This window comes from Hypanus sabinus, chromosome 27, assembly GCF_030144855.1.
Source record: "Hypanus sabinus isolate sHypSab1 chromosome 27, sHypSab1.hap1, whole genome shotgun sequence".
In the NCBI taxonomy this organism is placed as follows: Eukaryota; Metazoa; Chordata; class Chondrichthyes; order Myliobatiformes; family Dasyatidae; genus Hypanus; species Hypanus sabinus.
In genome coordinates, this window is record NC_082732.1 from 25373617 (window position 1) to 25393739 (window position 20123).

Genomic DNA, 20123 nt, shown 5'->3' on the forward strand with positions numbered 1-20123 from the left:
GAATAGGTTTAGATCAGGGGTTAGCAACCTTTACCACTGAAAGAGCCACTTGAACCCGTTTGCCACAGAAAAGAAAACACTGGGAGCCGCAAAACCCGTTTGACATTTAAAATGAAATAACACTGCATACAACGTTTTGTTTTGCCTTTAAGCTATGTATAAACAAACTATAATGTGTTGCATTTATGAAATTGATGAACTCCTGCAGAGAAAACAAAATTACATTTCTGCATGCAACAAAAACATTTTGAACTCCGAAAAAAAGACGTTGGGTTGAAGGTTACTTTTAAGTAAAATACTCAACGTCCATTTGAGTCCTCCTTGTATTTATGAAAAACGCCAAACTTAAATTTGCCGCCAGCAGCAAACCAAAAATAACGTCAGCCAGCTGTCAACCTGAAAAATGAAAGGACTATTTCACTGAACAATGAAAACATATGAATATACGTAAAATAATAGGCAATTAAAATATTTATCATACTTGTTCAGGTTGACTCCACCTGACAATGCAGTCGTATTCAGTAGGGATGGATCGATGCTTAGGGGAGTGACCGGGAAGGATAATGTGTTTTTTTCCTCTCTGAACTCACAGAAGCGTTTCCCAAACGATGTTTGCATTGCGATGATTGCAGAATGTAAATACTCCGAATTTATCATGTCGTGACCTTGTTTGAACTCTCTCAAATTGGGGAAGTGAGACAATGTGCCTTTCTGTAAATCTCTGGCAAGCAACGTCAACTTGCGCTCGAATGCCAAAACATCCTCCAACATGTGCAGGGCTGTACGTCCTTACCCCGTTGAAGAGCTGTGTTCAGCGTGTTCAGGTGCGCTGTCATGTCTACCATGAAGTGTAGCTTTTCCAGCCACTCTGGCTGTTCCAGCTCAGGAAAGGTGAGCCCTTTGCTGCCCAGGAAAGTTTCACTTCTTCCAGACACGCGACAAAGCGTTTCAGCACCTCCCCTCTGGACAGCCAGCGATTAAAAACACATTGTAGCGGTGTGCTACACGCAGTCAGTAAACTGCAGTCAAAGATAGCTTTATTCGAACTAAACAGCCTTGCTTTTAAGCCTACCTCAACCCGCCCCCCATGGGCGCGGATGCTGCAAAAGACACGTACTCACAAACCCCCGTAGGCTATCTCCCTTAGCCTGAACGCTGGCTAATTGTGAGCCGGTTCGGATGTGTCAGGAAATGGGTCGCCACAACGTCTTATTTAGATTGTACAAGATCACCATAATCTTCAAATTTAGAATTACATTTCAAAAACTAACAAACTAACATAAAATACATTTTAATTAAATACTGACCATGTAGCGGTGTGCTACACGCAGCGCTAAAATTACGACACGGAGTCGGTAACTGCAGTCGAAGGAAAAAACTTTATTCGAAATCTTCAGCCTCACTTTTAAGCCTCCCTCAACCTGCCCCCCATGGCGCAGAGGCTCCAAAGCTCTGTGCTCGCAAACCCCCGTAGGCTATCTAATTGTGAGTCGGTTCGGATGTGCCAGGAAAAGGGTCGCCACAACCAATTATTTCCCAAAGCAACAGGGAGCCGTAGCACAGACATAAAAGAGCCACATGTGGCTCCGGAGCCGCGGGTTGCCGACCCCTGGTTTAGATCTATCCATCGAAGGATTCAAACAACAATTGAAATCTCCACCCATTATCAACATATATTCATTTAGATTAGGAAGGGAAGTAAATAAACGTTTAAAAAATTCAGGGCAGTCAAAGTTTGGAGCATAAATATTAACTAGAACCACTTTTCGATTAAAAAGTGAACCAGTTATCAACAAAAATCTGCCCTGTGGATCAGAAATAATTTCATGATGTGTAAACGAAATTGAGGGGTCTATAAAAATAGACACACCCCTAATTTTGGCGGTACAATTCGAGTGAAATTGTTGGCCTTTCCAGAACCTAAAAAAGCGTTGATTATCCTCCCTCCTAATATGGGTCTCCTGTGCAAAAATAATATTAGCATTTAGTCTATGGAATACTTTAAATATTTTTTTACGTTTAATTGGATGATTTAAACCATTAGTATTCCAGGAGATAAAGTTAGTAGACTTATCCATCATGCCAATATTAGTTGTGTATATCATAAAAGGTTAAAAAGACACATAACCCATAATTCAGGAAGAAGGAAAAATGATTCAGGAGCAACCGGAGAACATGACACCTCAACAATATTAATAATTTAAAGTCGGCCCATAAACTAAAAGCAAAAAAATAAAAAGCAAAAGCGTGAATGAAGATCCCTACCCCCTCCCCCAACCCCACGAAAAAAAGCCAAGCGGCAGGCGCACAAACTAACACTGATATTACCCCCATTTTCAAGATGGCGACTTCATGAAAAGAAAGAAAAGAGAAACTATATAACACCCAGATATAAATACAGGGTTGTAAACAGAAAGAATATATATCAATCAAAATGAAAAAATAATATAAAAAAGCAAAAAATCATTAATAAAAAAAGGATAACCATTGAAGTTTAAAATAGTGTAATATGCCTTTAAAAAAAGATTCCATATTCAAATATAAGGAAATGATGTTTCAAAAAGAAAGACTTATGGGAAGAAGAAACGACATTTTGAAAGGACCATATTACAAAATATAAATGTAAATTCACCAATCTTTTTTTTAAAAAAAAGGTTATCAAAATAAAATTTAAAAAGGGTTCAATAACCACTACAATATATATATAAAAAAAAGGTTCAAAAATTCAGAACATTCGTCCCATTCTGAAATACAGGCAAATAAACGCTTACGGAAAGCAAAGTCTTATGGGAAGAAGAAACGACATCTTAAAAAATAAATCATTATTACAAAATCTTAACATGTATATCTAATCCAGAGGGAAAAAAATTAATTAAGAAAAAAGACATTATAGTAAAGTTAAAAAAGCATCTGTAAATCATGATAATAAAAAAAAACCGGGTCTACAGACCAAAATAAAAAGCTATACCGCAGCTTCATAAGTTAAAGCCTAAAACAGAATGGCGTCTTCTCTCCAAAAGTTCTTCCACATAACACATAGTTCAGGTTGGACTAGAAGAGCGATATTCTTCAACGAATTTCTTCGCTTCTTCCGGAGTATTAAAGAAACGCTGACTGTTGTCGCTCAACATAATTCTGAGATTCGCTGGATATCTTAAAGCTTGTTTAAGTCCAATCGAATGAACCTCGGCCATCACCGGTTTAAAAGCAATTCTCACCCTCATTACCTCGAATGAATAGTCCTCCACAATACGAAAGTTGTTGCTTCTGTGAGAAATCATACCTTTCTGACGAGCTAATCGAATTAAAAGTTCTTTCTCCCGAGGATAATGGAGACGGACAATCACAGCTCGTGGCTTGTCTTTCGCAGCCGAAAATCTCGAAACTTTGTGGGCACGGTCAATAGTAGGTTTAACCCACAAAGCGTCCTCGCCAAAGATTTCCCACAATAAATTAGAGAAATATTCAGTTAAGTCACCAGACTCAACATTTTCGGGAAATCCAATAATACGCAAATTCTGTCTGCGAGACCGGTTTTCAAGATCGGTGATTTTAAACTTATACTGCTCCACTATTTTAACAGTCGACCGTACCTTCTCCAAAGTTTCGATTGTACGTATTTTTTCACAAATTATCTTGTCAAGAGCCGCAAACTTTTCTTCATGGCGTTCAATATCTGCTGCCTGCGATTGAAGCTTGATATCAAATGATTTAACAACTTCTTCAAGCTCCGACATTTTTGCAGTAAGTTTGTTTTCCAGACTTGCAAGTTTAGTATCCAATTTAGTATCCAGAAGACTGGAGATTGCATCGAGAGATATAGGGTCTTTAGACGATTTCTTAGGTACAGACATTTTAAGTTTGAAAAAATTAAATCCAGTGTTATTTTTAAAATAAATCGTAAATATCAACCCATGTAATTAAGTACGAAAAGATTTGATTAAAGGGTGATTATAGCTTAAAAAATGAAGAGCGCCTAAAAGGCAGATGTCTACGTCGCCATCTTGAAACTCCACCCCCCAAATGGATTTTTATACATCTATATTTACTCAGAAGATAGACACAGAGTCTATAGAAGTGAGGCAAAGCAGCATCAACTTCATGGACCCTGTACGAATACAGAGGAGGAGATATTTGCTACCCTGAAGCAAATCAGGGTGGATAAATCCCCAGGGCCTGACAAGATGTTCTCTCGGACCCTATGGGAGGCAAGTGCAGAAATTGCCGGGACCCTAGCAGAGATATTTAAAACATCTTTAGTGACAGGAGAGGGATTGGAGGATAGTCAGTGTTGTTCCGCTGTTTAAAAAAGGCTCCAAACTGAAATCAGAAAATTATAGGCCAGTGAGTCTGACATCAGTTGTGGGAATGTTATTGGAAGGTATTCTGAGGGACTGGTTAGATAAATATATGGATCGTCCGGAAATGATTAAGAATATGTGCATGGTAGGTCATGTCTGATCAATCTTATAGAGTTTTTCAAGGAGTTGATGAAAGTTGATGAATCCAGAAGTTGATGAAAGGAAGGCACTAGATGTTGTCTACATAGACTTTAGTAAGGTGTTTGACGGGGTCCCACACGGGAGGTTGGTCGAGCTGGTTCACTCACTCGGCATTCAGAATGAAGTAGTAAATTGGATGAGGTATTGCCTTTGTGGGAGAAACCAGAGAGTGGTAGTAGATGGTTCCTCTCTGACTGGAGGCCTGTGACTAGTGGAGTGCCACAGGAACCGGTGCTGGGTCTTTTGTTGTTTGTCATCTGTATCAATGGTCTGGTTGATAATGTGGTTTGTCATCTATATCAATGGTCTGGTTGATAATGTGGTTAACTGGATCATAAAATTTGCAGATGACACCAAGATTGGGGGTGTAGTGAACTATCAGCTTGTATTGGAATCTGGACCAGCTGTGATAATGGGCTGAAAAATGGCAGATGGAATTTAATGCAGACAAGTACAAGATTTTGCACTTTGGTAGGACCAACCAGGGTAGGTCCTGCACAGTGAATGGTAGTGCACTGTGGTGTATGGTAGAACAAAGGGATCTGGGAATACATGTACATAATTAATTGAAAGTGGTGTCACAGAGAGTTAGGGTCATAAAGAAAGCTTTTGACGCATTGGCCTTCATAAATCTATGTATTGAGTACAGAAGATTGGATGTTATGTTGAAGTTGTATAAGACGGGGGATCACGTGAGGCAGCAACGAGGGAAGACATGCTAGCGTGAGCTCCGAGTGTGTCTCAATAGTTATCTTTATTTTGCTATGTTATTGTTCAAACCGCATTCCAAAAATTTCTAAAACAAATCTCACTTGCTAGTGGTGCATGGCAAGGTATAATCTTAGAAGTAAGAAGGATTTTTTATCGTCAACTGAAGGAACAAACAGACCCTCAAATGTTATTAAAATGGCAGCTGACTCTGGAAAAGGGGGGAAGCTTTCCCTCGAGACAGTCATGACGGCCATTTGGGAAAGCAAGGTAGAACTATCAACACAAATCGACACTAAAATGATTAACCTCCAATCCTCGCTAATTAAAATAGAATCTGCGTTATCAACACTAGCTGACCAAGTTAAGGGGCATGTATCTGCCAATGAAGACAACATAATAGAAGTCACCAGGCACGTCGAGAAATTGGAGAAAGAGATGCAATTGTTGAAAGACAAGGTGGATGACCTGGAAATCAGGAGTAGGCGGAACAATTTTCAGATACTGAATCTCCCTGAGTAAGCTGAAGGTCGTGACGCAGCTGGATTTTTGGAACAAATCCTATCAGATATTTTTGGCGTTAAAAACTTTCCTACCCCCATCACCTGCGAGAGAGCCCACAGCCTGGGAAAATTTCCCAGCAGTAGTGACAACTCATGGAGACCAAGACCTATAATCACAAAGCTGCTCAATTTTAGGAACAATGAGAAGATTATGCATCTGTCCAGGTAAAAAGGAGTGATTCACTACGAAAATAACAGGATCTACATATTTCCCGACTGTAGTCCAAGATTGCAATGCCTTAAGGACACCATCAAAGAGGTTAAGAAGACCCTACGGGGAAGGGGCATTGATTATTCCCTGCACTATCCAGCTAAACTTCGGATTATGCATAAGGGAGTCATCAAGTGGTTTGTTACTCCTGATGCAGAAGTGGAGTTTTTGTAAGTTATCGATATTAATGATTGATGGTCCTCTTGGTCCATGCACAACGGACGGGTTACTGTGATGCTTACGCACTCTATGCATTGAGTGACTTTTACTTAAGTGATTATTGGATGTATTGCTGTGGCCGATATGAGGACACAAGTAAGTTTCGCAATATGGATACTTTCCCACCTGACTATTGTGGAAAGTGCGTCTCCTTAATTTTTGATGTCATTTCATCTCAACCTTGTGCCTTGAGTTGTTTCTGATTCGCGGTGTTCCTTTTTCTAAACATTTTTACATGTTGTAGTCTGAGTTCTGTTCAAGTTGCTTTGCCAGGTTTTATGTGCATGCTCCTAGGCCTTGATTGTACTCATTTAGAGGCTGTGGAACCTAGAATTCTTAATTAATGGGGTTTAATGCTTACTACCGTAGATTCCGGACTACAGAGCGCACCTGATTAAAAGCCGCACGCTCTAATTTTAGAAAGAAAATCAATTTTGTACTTGTACAGGCCGCACCGGATTTTAAGCCGCAGGTGTCCCACGTTGTAATATGAGATATTTACACAGAAAGATATTACACGTGAGGATTTTTTAACTTTTAGTTAAATCTGTATGGTAACATAAACAAATATATATTGCAAATGCTTTTTTTCGAACAGTGCCTGTAACACAGCTACTTTTAAATATACATACGTATCGGTAACACACAAATTACATTGAGTATACTTTTTTACTGAACAGTGCACGAACAGCATTCCAATATCTCCTAATGACTGATAAAAAAAATATATATACTGCAGCCTACCAGGAAAAGTTATTGATCGCCTTCTCCATCTTCCTCCTGCGCACTAAAACCATCAAAGTCCTCTTCTTCAGTGTCCGAATTGAACAACCTCAGTATCTCGTCACTCACTTCAGTCTCTTCGTTGTCGCTCTCACTTGAGCACACGCAGTCCTCTTCATCACGCAGCAGTCCAGTCTTTCGAAACCCGCTGGTGATGGTGGATGTTGTGACACGGCTCCACGCATTTAGGATCCACTGGCAGACTTGAGTTAAAGGTGCTCTTCGCATGCGTCCTGTTTTGGTAAAGGATTTCTCGCCGCTCGTCATCCAAGCCTCCCACTCAACGCGCAGCGCCACTTTAAATGCCCAGTTCACGCTGATGTCCAGTGGCTGCAAATACTTTGTGGTGCCCCCAGGAATCACAGCTGGAATTGAGTTTGTACTCTTGATAGCAGCTTTCACTGAACTTTCATTGTCAGCCGCTTAAAAAATCACCATCGGTGGAAGCTTTAGTCCGGATGCTGTGCAGCTCAGAACACAAGTAAAATGCGTTCTCTCATGGCCACTTGTTTTCAGTGTGATGGACGAGTCACCTTTTTTATTAACAGTCCGAGTGAGAGGCAGGTCAAACGTCAAAGGTACTTCATCCATATTTATGATATCATCTGGCCCGATGGAATTCTCTGCTATCTTTGTTTGAGTGAATGTGCGGAAGTTAGCAAGCTTTTCCTCGTGGTCGGGAGGGAGCTGCTGTCACAGAGTTGTGCGTACCCTGACGGACAGGCCTTTTCGTCTTCTAAATCTAAAACACCACGATGGCCCACCTCTAAAATCTTAGATTTTCATTTTGGTGGCGATTGCTTTAGCCTTCAGTCTGATCTGCATGGTGGAAACACCGCGGCCACCTGCTCTCTGTGTGTTAACTCAGTCTTCAAGAAAGTTTTCAAGTTCGGGCCATCTGCTATGATTACCTCTGAAAGCTTTTGTCGTCTTTTTGCATTGACTCAGTTCTTCATGCTGGCGTCTCCACCGTCTCACCATCGATTCATTTATGCCAAGATTACGTGCAGCAGCTCGATTTCCTTCTTCAACCGCCAGATTGATCGCCTTTAACTTAAAAGCTGCATCATATGCTTTTCTTCGAGTGTTTTCCATGTTGATGAGGGTGAGTACAAATGACTGATTTACAATAATTTAATTGTGAAAGTGCACTTGATTTATCGTACAATTTCATTGGACCTCTGTGAACTACTCATCAATTTTATTGGTCTACTGTTACGAGGCAAAATGTTTTTGGCGGCATGAAAAAAAAACATGCATTAGCCGCACCGTAGTATAGGCCGCAGTGTTCAAAGTGTGGGAAAAAAGTAGCGGCTTATAGTCCGGAATTTATGGTATATCTTTTTTGTAACTGTTGAGAACTCTTGCAAATTTAGAGAGAGTAGCCTCCCCACCGGGGATGTTTGGTCTAGGGGGCGTCAATAGGTGGGTCTCTACAGGCATATGGTACGGCGCTGTTTCTTAATTACTCTTATTCTTACAGTTATCGCACTATCTTTATGCTCTGAGGTATCTATTATTTTTTTTAAGGCATGACTAGTCAACTTAAAATAATCTTGAATGTAAGGGGAATTAAATCTCCAATTAAGAGGAAAAAAGTTCTTACATATTTAAAGAGACTGATAATAGCGTTTATACAAGAGACGCACCTTTCTGATACAGAACATATAAAGTTAAAAAGGGATTGGGTTGGACATGTTTACTATTCAGTTACCACAAAAGCAAGGGGAGTGGCTATACTCATTAATAAGAACGTGAGGTTTAAATTAATATCAACAGAAAAAGAGAAGAACGGTAGACTTCCTTTAGTTAATTCTGAACTAAATATGAACAGGGTCACACTGATTAATATATATGGCCCCAACCATGATGATCCCGTTTTTTAATGATTTGGTATTAAAACTTACAACAGCTTTGGACCACTGTCTGGTTGGTGGTGACTTCAGTTTGGTCTTAGACCTAGCAATCGATCGATCCACACCAAGATCTCTTAATTGTTCAAGGGCAGCATTGGTCCTAGATCAGGGCATGGGGTTTTGCGATAGTTGGCGACAACTTAATCCAAATGTAAAGGACTTGTCCTTCTTTTCAAATGTCCATGGCTCCTATTCTAGAATTGATATGTTTTTAATATCCCAGAGTATGGTATCCAGGGTTATTGAATGCTCCTACCTACCAGCTATACTCTCTGACCATAATCCAATCAAGTTGACTTGGAGGATGGATATTACACAATCATCATCTTATAGTTGGAGATTTAAAGCATATATGCTTAATGATCCCAAATTCCTCAGATTTATGAATGGCCACATTGATTTATTTATGGAAACTAATTCAAATTCTTTTTCCTAAGCTAACATATGGGAAGCTTTAAAAGCATATGTGAGAGGACAAGTCCTTTCATATAGCACACATAAGATAAGAGAAAAAAGGAAAACTTTTGTATCCCTAGAGGAAGAGATTAGAAGTCTTGAACGTGAACATGCTTTTACTTAAAGTGAAGAAATACTTAATACATTGACATTAAAATGGATTCAATACAATAATTTATGTACAAGTAAAGCTGAGGCAGATATGGCCAGAACTAACTATCATTATTACAAAATTGGAAACAAAACTATTAAGTGACTTGCTTGGCAAATAAAAAAGGAAGAGACCGATAGATTTATCCACTCTGTTGTTATAGATGATGGCAGATCCCTCATTAACCCAGAGGACATAAATCAAGAATTCAGAAAGTTTTATGAAATGTTATATAAGACAGATCATAATATAGAAAATACCGAAGCCACACGTTTGTTGAACTTATTAAATCTTCCTAAGTTAGATTGTAAGGATAAAGATTGTCTTGACTCTGATATAGCTGAAGAAGAGGTTCTTGGCACTATGAAGTCTCTACAGAACAATAATGCTCCGGGGCCAGATGGCTTTCCAATTAAATACTTAAAGCCTTTTCAGATAAGCTTTTAACCCCTTTAACAAATATGTTTAAGGAGACACTGATTAATAAAACTTGCTTGGCAAGAGTACAATAATATTACTGCCAAAACCTGAGAAGGACCGTAAAAAATGTACTTCCTATCGGCCCCTTAGTCTTTTGAATTCAGAATGCAAGATTTTATCAAAATTAATTGCATAAAGATTAGATGACAGTATCCCTAAAATCATTAATGCCAATCAGACAGGTTTTGTCAGAAATCGATACGGATCTGATCATGTACGGAGACTTTTTCACATAATGGAAGAGGTTCATATGCAAAATGATCCCACGTTGATAATGTCGATGGATGCAGAGAAGGTGTTCGACAGGGTAGAACCTACCTTCCTTTTGCAAACTTTTAAAGCAATGAATTTTGGAGAGAGATTTATTCAATACATTGAAACATTTTTTGCTGGTCCTAAAGCTCAAATTCTAACTAATGGAGTCCTGTTGGGTACCTTCCCGTTATCCAGAGGAGTTTGCCAAGTTTGTCCGTGCTCCGCTGCTATTCTTAATAGCTATTGAGACGCTGACTATTGCTATTCGTACTAATCCCACCATTACCGGCATTAAATTTGGCTCAAATGAACACAAACTAGCATTTTACGCCAACGATCTTTTAGTTTTCCAGTCTGATCCGGAAAAGTCATTACCCTACCTTCTACAGTGTTTTCAACAATACAGTACTGCTTCTGGATATAAATTAAACCTTTCAAAAAGTGAAGTCATATCTTTTAATATACAGGATAATAGCATTAAGAACCTAGTCAAACCCTTGCAATGGTGCTCAAATGGATTTAAATATTTAGGCATAGAAATTAGGAGAGCAGCAGACAAAATCCTTAAAGATAAGTACAACAAATTATTGAATCGGGTTAAATTAGTTCTACAGAAATGGAGGGAACTGCCATTATCTTTAATTGGAAGAGTGAACTTAATTTAATTGAATATACCCCCACAAATTTCTATATTTATTCCAATGTGTCCCAATTAAAATTCCCAAAAGTCTCTTTAATGATTTAAACAAATCAATGTCCAGCTTTTTATGTAAAGTTAAAGTCCCTAGAGTCAAACTCTCAATCATGATAAGGGAGGATTAAATTTTCCTAATTTTAAATGTTATTACCTTGTAGCTCAATTCCATCCAATATGGTGTTGGTTGTGCTTTGAGAACAGTGACACTAGATGGCTTTCTATTAAACATCAATTAAAAATGTTCCCTTAAAAGTTCTTCCGTTTTTAACATCTAAGAAAGCACTCTTAAATATTACTAAGAACCCTATAATTTTACAATTCTTTTGCAGAATGACAAGAAGCTCATGCAGTTATTGGTATAAATAACCTCTTTATTTCAGAAAACTCTTCTGTGGAATAACCTCAATATCCCCCACCTGATTGCAGACGGAATTCTAAAGAATTAGGTTAATAGTGGTATAAAAACAGTTGAAGATTTATATAGCCAAGATAACTTTGCCAATTTTCAACAACTATCTGATAAATTTAATCTACCAAATCATAATTTATTTAAATATTTTCAGATTAGACACGGGGTCCATAACAATTATACAGGCTATCCACAAATTCCAAAAGAATCCCCGTTTGAAAAGCACTTGCTTAGTGAAGCCCTGTACACTACAAAGGATCTTAAGTCATCTATTTATATTATCTTAAACAGTAACTTGCCAATATATACTAAGAGTGATATTAAAAATAAGTGGGAATCAGATCTTGACTGTAATTCCAATGATTCTGATTGGTGTAATATCCTTCAAATGTCTCAAACTATTAATTTCAACTAAACATAGACAAATACAGTTTAATATTTTTTAACAGGACCTACTACAATCCGCATAGACTGCACAAAATATATCATAACGCCTCTCCTAATCGTCAGAGATGTAAATCTTGTTCTTTACATCGTAGGAGATTGAGAAGAGATTTGATAGATTTACAAAATTATGAGGGGTATGGATAGGGTAAGTGCAAGCAGATTTTTTCTACTGAGGTTGGGTGGGACTACAACCAGAGGTCATGGGTTAAGGGTGTATTACGTACCCCGTAACTGGGTCACTTACCAGCAAAGATAGAGAGGTCTGTTGAAGTCTGATGGTACTATTTTTAACAGCATTTATTGATAAAAATACACAAAAATAATATCAATGCAAACATACAGATAATATATGTCGTCAACACTAAATCTAAAAGCACGGGTATAATAATAATCAATAAGAAATAGCTCTATCGTTGTCTAGGGGATAATGTATTGTCCGATGGAAATATAAAAGTCACTTTAGTTCATTCAGGCTGCAGCCTTTGGTTGAAGTCAAGAGAGACAGATTTTGGAACTTGCCCATTTTCCTTTTTATGATGTCGATCCTTCGAAATGTTGTCGGCGGTGATCTCTTCTTTAGCTAAGCCGTCTTCCGTGGTAAGGCCCCAATCCCGGCAATGGGAAAGGACACACGTGGGCCTTCCACCGGCTCTCGCTATTAAACGCTGTCATGGGGTTTCTAGCGTTTCTCCTGGTGCGTCTAAAGCCAGACCCTCTTTTATCCTGACTCACAGAGTTTCAGATGTCAATCAACCCCCTCTGATCATTCCCTGAGGGCTTCCGTGAAGTACAGTACTCAATACACAATTCCGTCTCCAAGAGACTATGGCCATTTCCTGTGGCTTTGTATTGCTGAGGGGCCAGGACATTCCAACCCCTTGTGGATTCTGCGTGTCTTTCTCTCATTTCCTGGGTCTCCTGACCTGAATTAATAGCGATCTTGCGATTCTCAAAAAGGAGGGGGCTACTTTGTACCCTTTGGCCCCTCAGAGTTGGGGCACAGGTGTAACAGGTGAAAGGTGAGAAGTTTAAGTGGAACATAAGGGGGAAACATCTTTATTCAGAGGGTTCTGAGAGTGTGAAATGAGCTGCCAGCATATGTGGTGTATGTGAGTTCAATTTTCACATTTAGGAAGAGTTTGGGTAGGTACTTGGATAGTAAGGATATGGGGGGCAATGACCCTGGTGCAGATCGATGGATGTAGGCAGTTTAAATTGCTCAACACAGACTAGATGGGCAGAAGGGCTTGTTTATGTGCTGTACTATATAAAGTGCTATGTGGTGACTAAATGGGAGCTTTAAATTACTAGTTGCTGGGAGTTAAAGCATTAATATACGGGGAGCTTCTGATGGTCCCAGGCTTGTACGTGCTAGAGTTTGGAAGGATGGTGGTGGTGTGGGGTGGTAGGATCTCATTGAAATATATTGAGTATTGAAAGGACTAGATGGAGTGCATGTGGAAAGGATGTTTCCAATAGTGGGAGAGTCTAGGACCAGAGGGCACAACCTCAAAATAAAGGGATGTTCTTTAGAACAGAAGATAGGAGGGATTTCTTTAGACAGAGGGTGGTGAATCTGTGGGATTCATTGACACATATGACTGAGGTAGTCAAGTCATAGGATCCACTTAAAGTAGGGGTTGATGGTTCTTGATTAGTAAGGGTGTCGGAGGTTAGGGGAGAAAGCAGGAGAATGGGGTTTGGAGGGGATAATAAGATATCTTCCATGATTGAATGTTAGAGCTGACTCAATGGGTTGGAATGGCCTAATTCTGCTCCTCAGATTTATGGAGATCCTGAAAGCCGGGAAGGACTGCTGGTGAAACCTGGCAGTTGAAGCAAGCCCTGTGCCATGGACATTCCAAACGTGTCCAGTAAACAATACCGCCCCTGATGTGTCAGAAATCAGGTGCTGCCACAATAATCACCCAAAGCACAAAAATACAGACTGAGAATGGAAACCTTCAGTTCTTTAGAACTCAAAACTCCAAAGTAAGAGAGCTTCAGAAGCAGGGCACACAGCGCAAGACACTCCATGCCTTTACCTCTGACTTGGCGATTTCAGGTAGTTGGGCTCCCTTTCTTTCTCTTCAGAAGGACCTCGTGCTCCCTCTGACTGCATCGGTTGTTGCGGCTCCTCTGTGCACGTGACCACCCACGCCTGCAACATTCTCCTAACTGAATCATGCTGAGAGAAAATTAATGGAGCTACAAGTTGTCTGAAGTTGGGCCTCTGTTACACCTTGTAGCACCAGTTATATGCAGAACATGTTTTGATGCTACCCTATTCAGTGCCCCGCTTTAACTCTACTTGTGATGCCAGATGCTTTTCAAGTTCAAGTCCATTGTTGTCTTAGGCAATGGCAAACATACTCAGGGTGTAACTACCATGAAGATTAGCTTTTGACAGCAGTACTACGGTATATGATGGACAAAAGGTAAAGTAGAAATAAACTTAACACACCTTGCACGTCTCTTTCCCTCTGTCTTTATTGGTGGGTATTCCCAATACCACATGCATCATGAATTTTCTCACTCTGCTTCCTGTAAAGTCATCCTCTTTATCTCCTTACTGCAGACTTACGGACTTCATTATCTACGCAAGAGCCTAACCAACTTTTCGTGTAGCCTCAGCAGTAGGGGTAGATCCTGCACCATTTTCAGACCTTTCTGCTGCAGGGAGAGATCTGCTTTCTACCTTGATGCCAGTTGCTGCCCTCTCCCTTCTGTGGGCTGGCCAATGCTACATAGTATCTTCGCAGCTTCTCTGACCTATTTCCCACGATGGCTCCTCCCTCTTTGAGTAGCCCCTGTTCATTTTGGAAGTACATGGTCATCACGTGAACTCAGCTTTCCCTTGAGACATAGATGGCCACTGGTGCACTCTGGCCTTGCTGGATATTATTTGAGAGGTGCCCAGTTCCATGGTTGGTTTACCCTACTATGCTGTTTAGAAACTTAGCTGTTTAAATGTTGATATTTGTTTAAATATCATCTGCGTAAATCTTTCAAGTCATCTATTCATTTCAAGTTTTTATAATGTTTAGTTTGAAGTCCTGCAAACCATTAACTTCCTGTCTATACTACTTAGTGGTACTTATTGCATACAGCCCTGTCAATTTTTTTTTCACATTCAACTCTGTAGTACAACTTACCTTTCTTTAATGGTTTCAGTGTTGGAAAGTTGCTATTTGAAGGTTGCTATATGTGCTTAATTGCTTACTAGGCACCTTCAGAATTTTCATACGTTCAAAGTAATTTGTTTCCTTCCTCCTCTGCCCTTGTGGCCACTTGAGGTGCAGTTATTACTTTCAAGAGATATCAGATAATCCTCTGACGCAATTAATTCATAGTAAGTATAGAGCCCAACTCAACTAACAAACTGAGGCCCAGAAACGTGTCCTTTTCTCCGGAAGGTGACTAAACAGAACTGCTTCCCTTCTCAATTTCACCAAACTTGCTTGATGGAATTGGGAGAAATTTGAGTCCATTTTCCTCTGAGTGATAGCTTCAGGTTAATTAATCCAAGGAAACCTCATGGTTGCCACTTATTCTTCCGTTTAGCCAAATAATTCATCTTCCTCCAACTCCATCTACCTCCATATTGGGTGAAACACAAAGTAGAGTACGTGAAGTATTCTTGGACACGAGATTCTGCGGATACTAGAAATCCAGATTAACACGCACAAAATGCTGGAAGATCTTAGCAGGTCACGTAGATTAGTCGACATTTTGGAACAAGACCCTTCATCGGGGCTCATTAAGGGTCTCGGCTCAAAACGTTGACTGTTTATTCCTCTCCATAGATGCTGCCTGATGGATACTGACCAAGAATACTTTACCTTGACTGGATCTGTAGTACAACTGGTTGTGTCCTGAAGAACCTGACCATAACTGGTCATGGAAGTATTACACCTATACTTTCACCAGGCCAATTAGGACTGGGTGTTGAATATTGGCCACCCAAATTCTTACTCTTTGCATAAAATTTATAATTAAGAGTGGAGCACTGAGCCTGTCCAAGTCAAATAGTCAATCTCTATTCACCTACAAGTGAGAATGCCTCCCTTAGTATCACATATGGGGGAAAATATTTCTTGTCCAGTTCTGGAATGTGTATGTGTGGAATTGTGGGGGGGGATGTACAGCCAGTGTCCTCTAGCACATTTAGAACAGTGGCTTAGTACGTTCACAGGTGATAATAACATTGGGGTGTGGATCGTGTAGAAGATTGCAGGATTTAAGTTAGTTGCAGATATGGAAAGAGAAATGGCAGGTGGAGTTCAATCCGGCAAAGTGAGAGGAGATGCACATTGAGAGAAGCAAGTATAAAGGGACAATATATAATTAAAGACAGGACCCTTAACAGTTAGTACATCGTTGGCTTCCAGGTTCATAGTTCCTGTGAAAGTGGCTGCACAGGTTACCAGGGTGGTAAAGAAGGTTTGTCTTTATTAAGGCACTGAGTTCAAGAGTCAGGAAGATGCCGTGCATCTTTATAAAACTGCGGTGAGGCCACGTCTGGATTAATACATTCATTTTTGATCACCCAATTATAGGAAGGATGTCGAGTCTATGGAGAGCGTGCAGAAGAGATCTGCCAAGGTGTTGCCTGGATTACAGGGCCTGCGCTCTAAGGAGAAGTATACATACATGTGTTGTCTTCTCTGGAGCGGCAAAGCCTAAGGGAAAACCTGATAGAAGTTTATAAGATTATGAGAAGAATAGATAAGACAGCCGGTATCTTATCCCCCAAGATCAAAACACCTAATACGAATGGGCATACATTTAAGGTGAAGGAAGCAAGTTTTTTGCCTGGAATTTACTGCCAGGGTTGGTAGTTGAGGCAAGTACGATAGAGGTGTTTAAGAGTTTCTAAGGTAGGCACGTGAATAGAGGGATATGGTCATTCTGTAGGTATAAGGGATTAGTTTAGTTAGGTGTTTAATTACCAGTTTAATTAGTTCAGAATAACACGGTGAGCTGAAAGGCATTTTCCTATGCTGTACTGTTCTATATGGATGGTCACCAGTGACTAATTTCTCCTTAATGTATCAGAAGTTCCAGGGTGAGGAAGAAATATTGCTGAAGTTTACTTGAATTTCAAGGAAACTTCTAAGAATTTATTTGGCTTTAGTAAGAATTCTCTTGAAGTACCATTGTCTTTACCATTCTTATTACTAGCCAAGTCAATTCTTGTGATATTGTGAAATAAGCAAAATACCACTGACTACAGAACCAGACAGCATCCCGACTGTAGTACAGAAGATCAACAGTCCAGAGCTTGTTGTTCCTTTAGCCAAGCTGTTCTAATACATTTACAACATTGGCATCCATTTGACAATGGGGAACTTTACTGAAATATGTCTGTTCACAAGACCAAGACAAGCTGGCTAAGTCAACCTGTTCTACACAATCAGCAAACTGATGGAAGGGGGCATCAGCAGGGCTACAAAGTAGGGTGGCATGGTAGCGTAGTGGCTAGCACAGCTCTTGACAGAACCAGCGACCTGGAATCAGTTCCCGCCACTGCCTGTAAGCAATTTGTGCATTCTGTCCGTGATGCGTGGGTTTCCTCTTGGTGCTCCAGTTTCTTCCTACAGTCCAAAGATGTGCTGGTTGGTGGGTTAATTGGTCATTGAGGGATTGCTGGGTGGCACAGCTTGAAGGGCTAGAAGGCTGTTTTCGTGCTGCATCTCAATAATAATAAGTGGCACCCTGGTTGTCCAAGGCCTGTCACCCCAGTCCTCACACATCATTGGCTAATTCCACTGTTCACAAGAATCCAACACCACCTGAGGCAAAGCAGCTTGCTTGATTGGCACCCATTCATTTCCTTAAGCATTAATCCCATCACTGCCAGTGCATACCAGCTGCACCTTCCAAGTCCAAACCACCAAGGAGGACTAAGGCAATAGGCAAATGTGGACATCACAATCTTCCATTCCTCTCCAAGGTGCAGCCATACTGATTTGGAAATTGCTTTAATTCCAACAATAGTATAAATCTTGGAACTCCCACTCCAGTGTCAATGTGATGACACGTTTAAGGAGAATAAAGGCAGTTCAAGGCCAGATGCTCATCACCTTTTTGAGGGCAGTAAAGATGGGCAGTATGTGCTTCCCAAAAATTAAAACTTGCAACTTTATTTTAAAGTCTGACTCTTAAGGGGCTGGATTGACTCATTTCTTATTGCTCATTGACAGTAATCTTTAGAAAAGCTTCTGTTTTGAACAAAACAAAAACCACTGGAAATTTTCATTCAGCAGTCTCAATGTTTCAATGTGGCAAACAACATTCGAGCCACGCAAATGCCAGGCAATGACCATCTCCCACAAGAGAGGCTGTAACCATCGTCCTTTGACATTCAGTGGCATCACCATCCTGAATCCTCTACTATCAACATCTTAGGGGTTACCATTGACAGGAAACTGAACTGGTCTATGTGGCTACCAGAGCAGGTCAAAGGCTGGGAATCCTGCGGCGTGTAACTCACCTCCTGTCTCCCCAAACCCTATCCACCATCTACAAGGCTCAGGTCAGGAGCGTAATGGAATACTCACCACTCGCCTGGATGAGTGCAGCTCCATCAACACTCAAGAAGCTTGATACCATCCAGTACAAGGCAGTCCACTTGATCGGTACCCCTTCCACAAGCATCCAGTTCCTCCACAATTGACAAACAGAGGCATGTAATTAATTAAAACTATTTCTGAAAAAAACACCAGAAGGGGACTCACAGAGAAGCTCACAACACTGGGAAGAGGATTAAGACATTGCAGGTCATCTCTGAATAGTACTTTGGTGCATAGCTGTGAATTTCAAGCACTTTATTTTTGGCAAACTCCTATCAAGCTGTGCTTTTTATTTTTGCTCCCACAGTTTGCCAATAATAAATCCATCTGAACTTGATGTCTGAAACTTTTGGATCAAAGGTATTTTTGTCTAAACTTGTTAGCTTCCTTTTAATTAGCAACCAAAGCTAAGGTCTTACAATTAAATCTTTGCTGTTGCAACATTGGTAGTTAGAGTTAATCATAGAGGATATTGGATCCAACACAATTTTATTCTATTAATATTCTGATTTGTGGACTTTGAAGGTCCACTTGTTCAAACCCCAGAACACCAAAACTATGGGATGAACAGCAAACATTTCTGCAAACAGCAAACCCTTCTGATGAAGGGTTTTGGCCCAAAATGTCATCACCACCTCCTCCCATAGATGCTGTCTGGCCTGCTGAGTTCTGCCAGCATTTTGTGTTTTTAGCAAACATTTCTTTCAGAAGGCACACTCATAATTCTCAAAAAATATCACAGCACTGCCAAATTGAAATTCCTGCACTGTTTGGAAAAATTCAGGGGCCTTTGGCTGAACCTCTGGACCTTCAATGTTCAGCCCTTTAATCACTTTATTGAGACATTCTGATTCTCTGTGAAAGAACTGCAGTGGAAATTCAGTCTTTCTGTGTTAAGACAGCACTTAGATAGTAGTTAGATAGTTTTATCTACTTGTGTGTTTTAAGTATTAAAACCTCTTTAATTCTATATACATAAACCTGTGCATGTGACAAACTTGGCTGGTTTTCATAGTCTTTTATGCTTTTAAGAATTAGACAACTTTCTATATCTTAAACTTTCCATAGCCTCGGTAGATTTTAATGTTTTGCTCTTTAAAACAAGATCTGCTTTTGAAGAGTGAACTGTGGTCTAATTGATGCATTAGGTAGTGCTCTATCTAAAAGAAGTTATCAAACAAGATTTGCTGAACTTATTGCAGTGGTTTCCTGAATCTCGAGCAAAGCTACAGATTCTTTAAAATATGAAGTTAGCCCTCTTAGTTGGCCAATTATAGGAGTAACATTTCCATTTTTTAAAAAGTCCCAAAAGCACTACAACTGTAACATTTAACATTTTCCACTCAGTTGTAGAATTATGTGGAGGCTGATTTAACCTGTTTGGTTGTCTGTTTCCTGCTAGATATTCCCGGTGTACTCTAAAAGCTTTGCAACACAAGTACGATACAAGATACCACATTTGAAGATTTGCTCATGTTGTCTTCCTGCAGAGCATATTTCAACATGTTTTTACTTATTGTTATTTTTAAACCTGTCATGTAATACTTAACGTCATGGCAGCAGTCTAGTTTGATAACTAGAGGGGGAAGTCTGTATGACTCTTTATTTTCTTATTTTTTATTTTCTTATTAATCCGACATCATCCTTGCATCTCTGAAGTGTTTGTTTATCACCATTAAAATGTACCTTGCAGTTATCCACCCACTTTGCAAAAACAAGTTACAATACCACATAGTTTGACTCTGTTTTCT

At 39.9% G+C, this 20123-nt stretch overlaps 1 protein-coding gene across 1 annotated transcript in view; it reads left to right on the top strand.

Moving 5' to 3' along the window:
• The window catches only part of sdf4 (stromal cell derived factor 4), a 107154-nt gene that overhangs the window by 69003 nt on the left and 18028 nt on the right, over positions 1 to 20123 (top strand). The window lies entirely within an intron of this gene.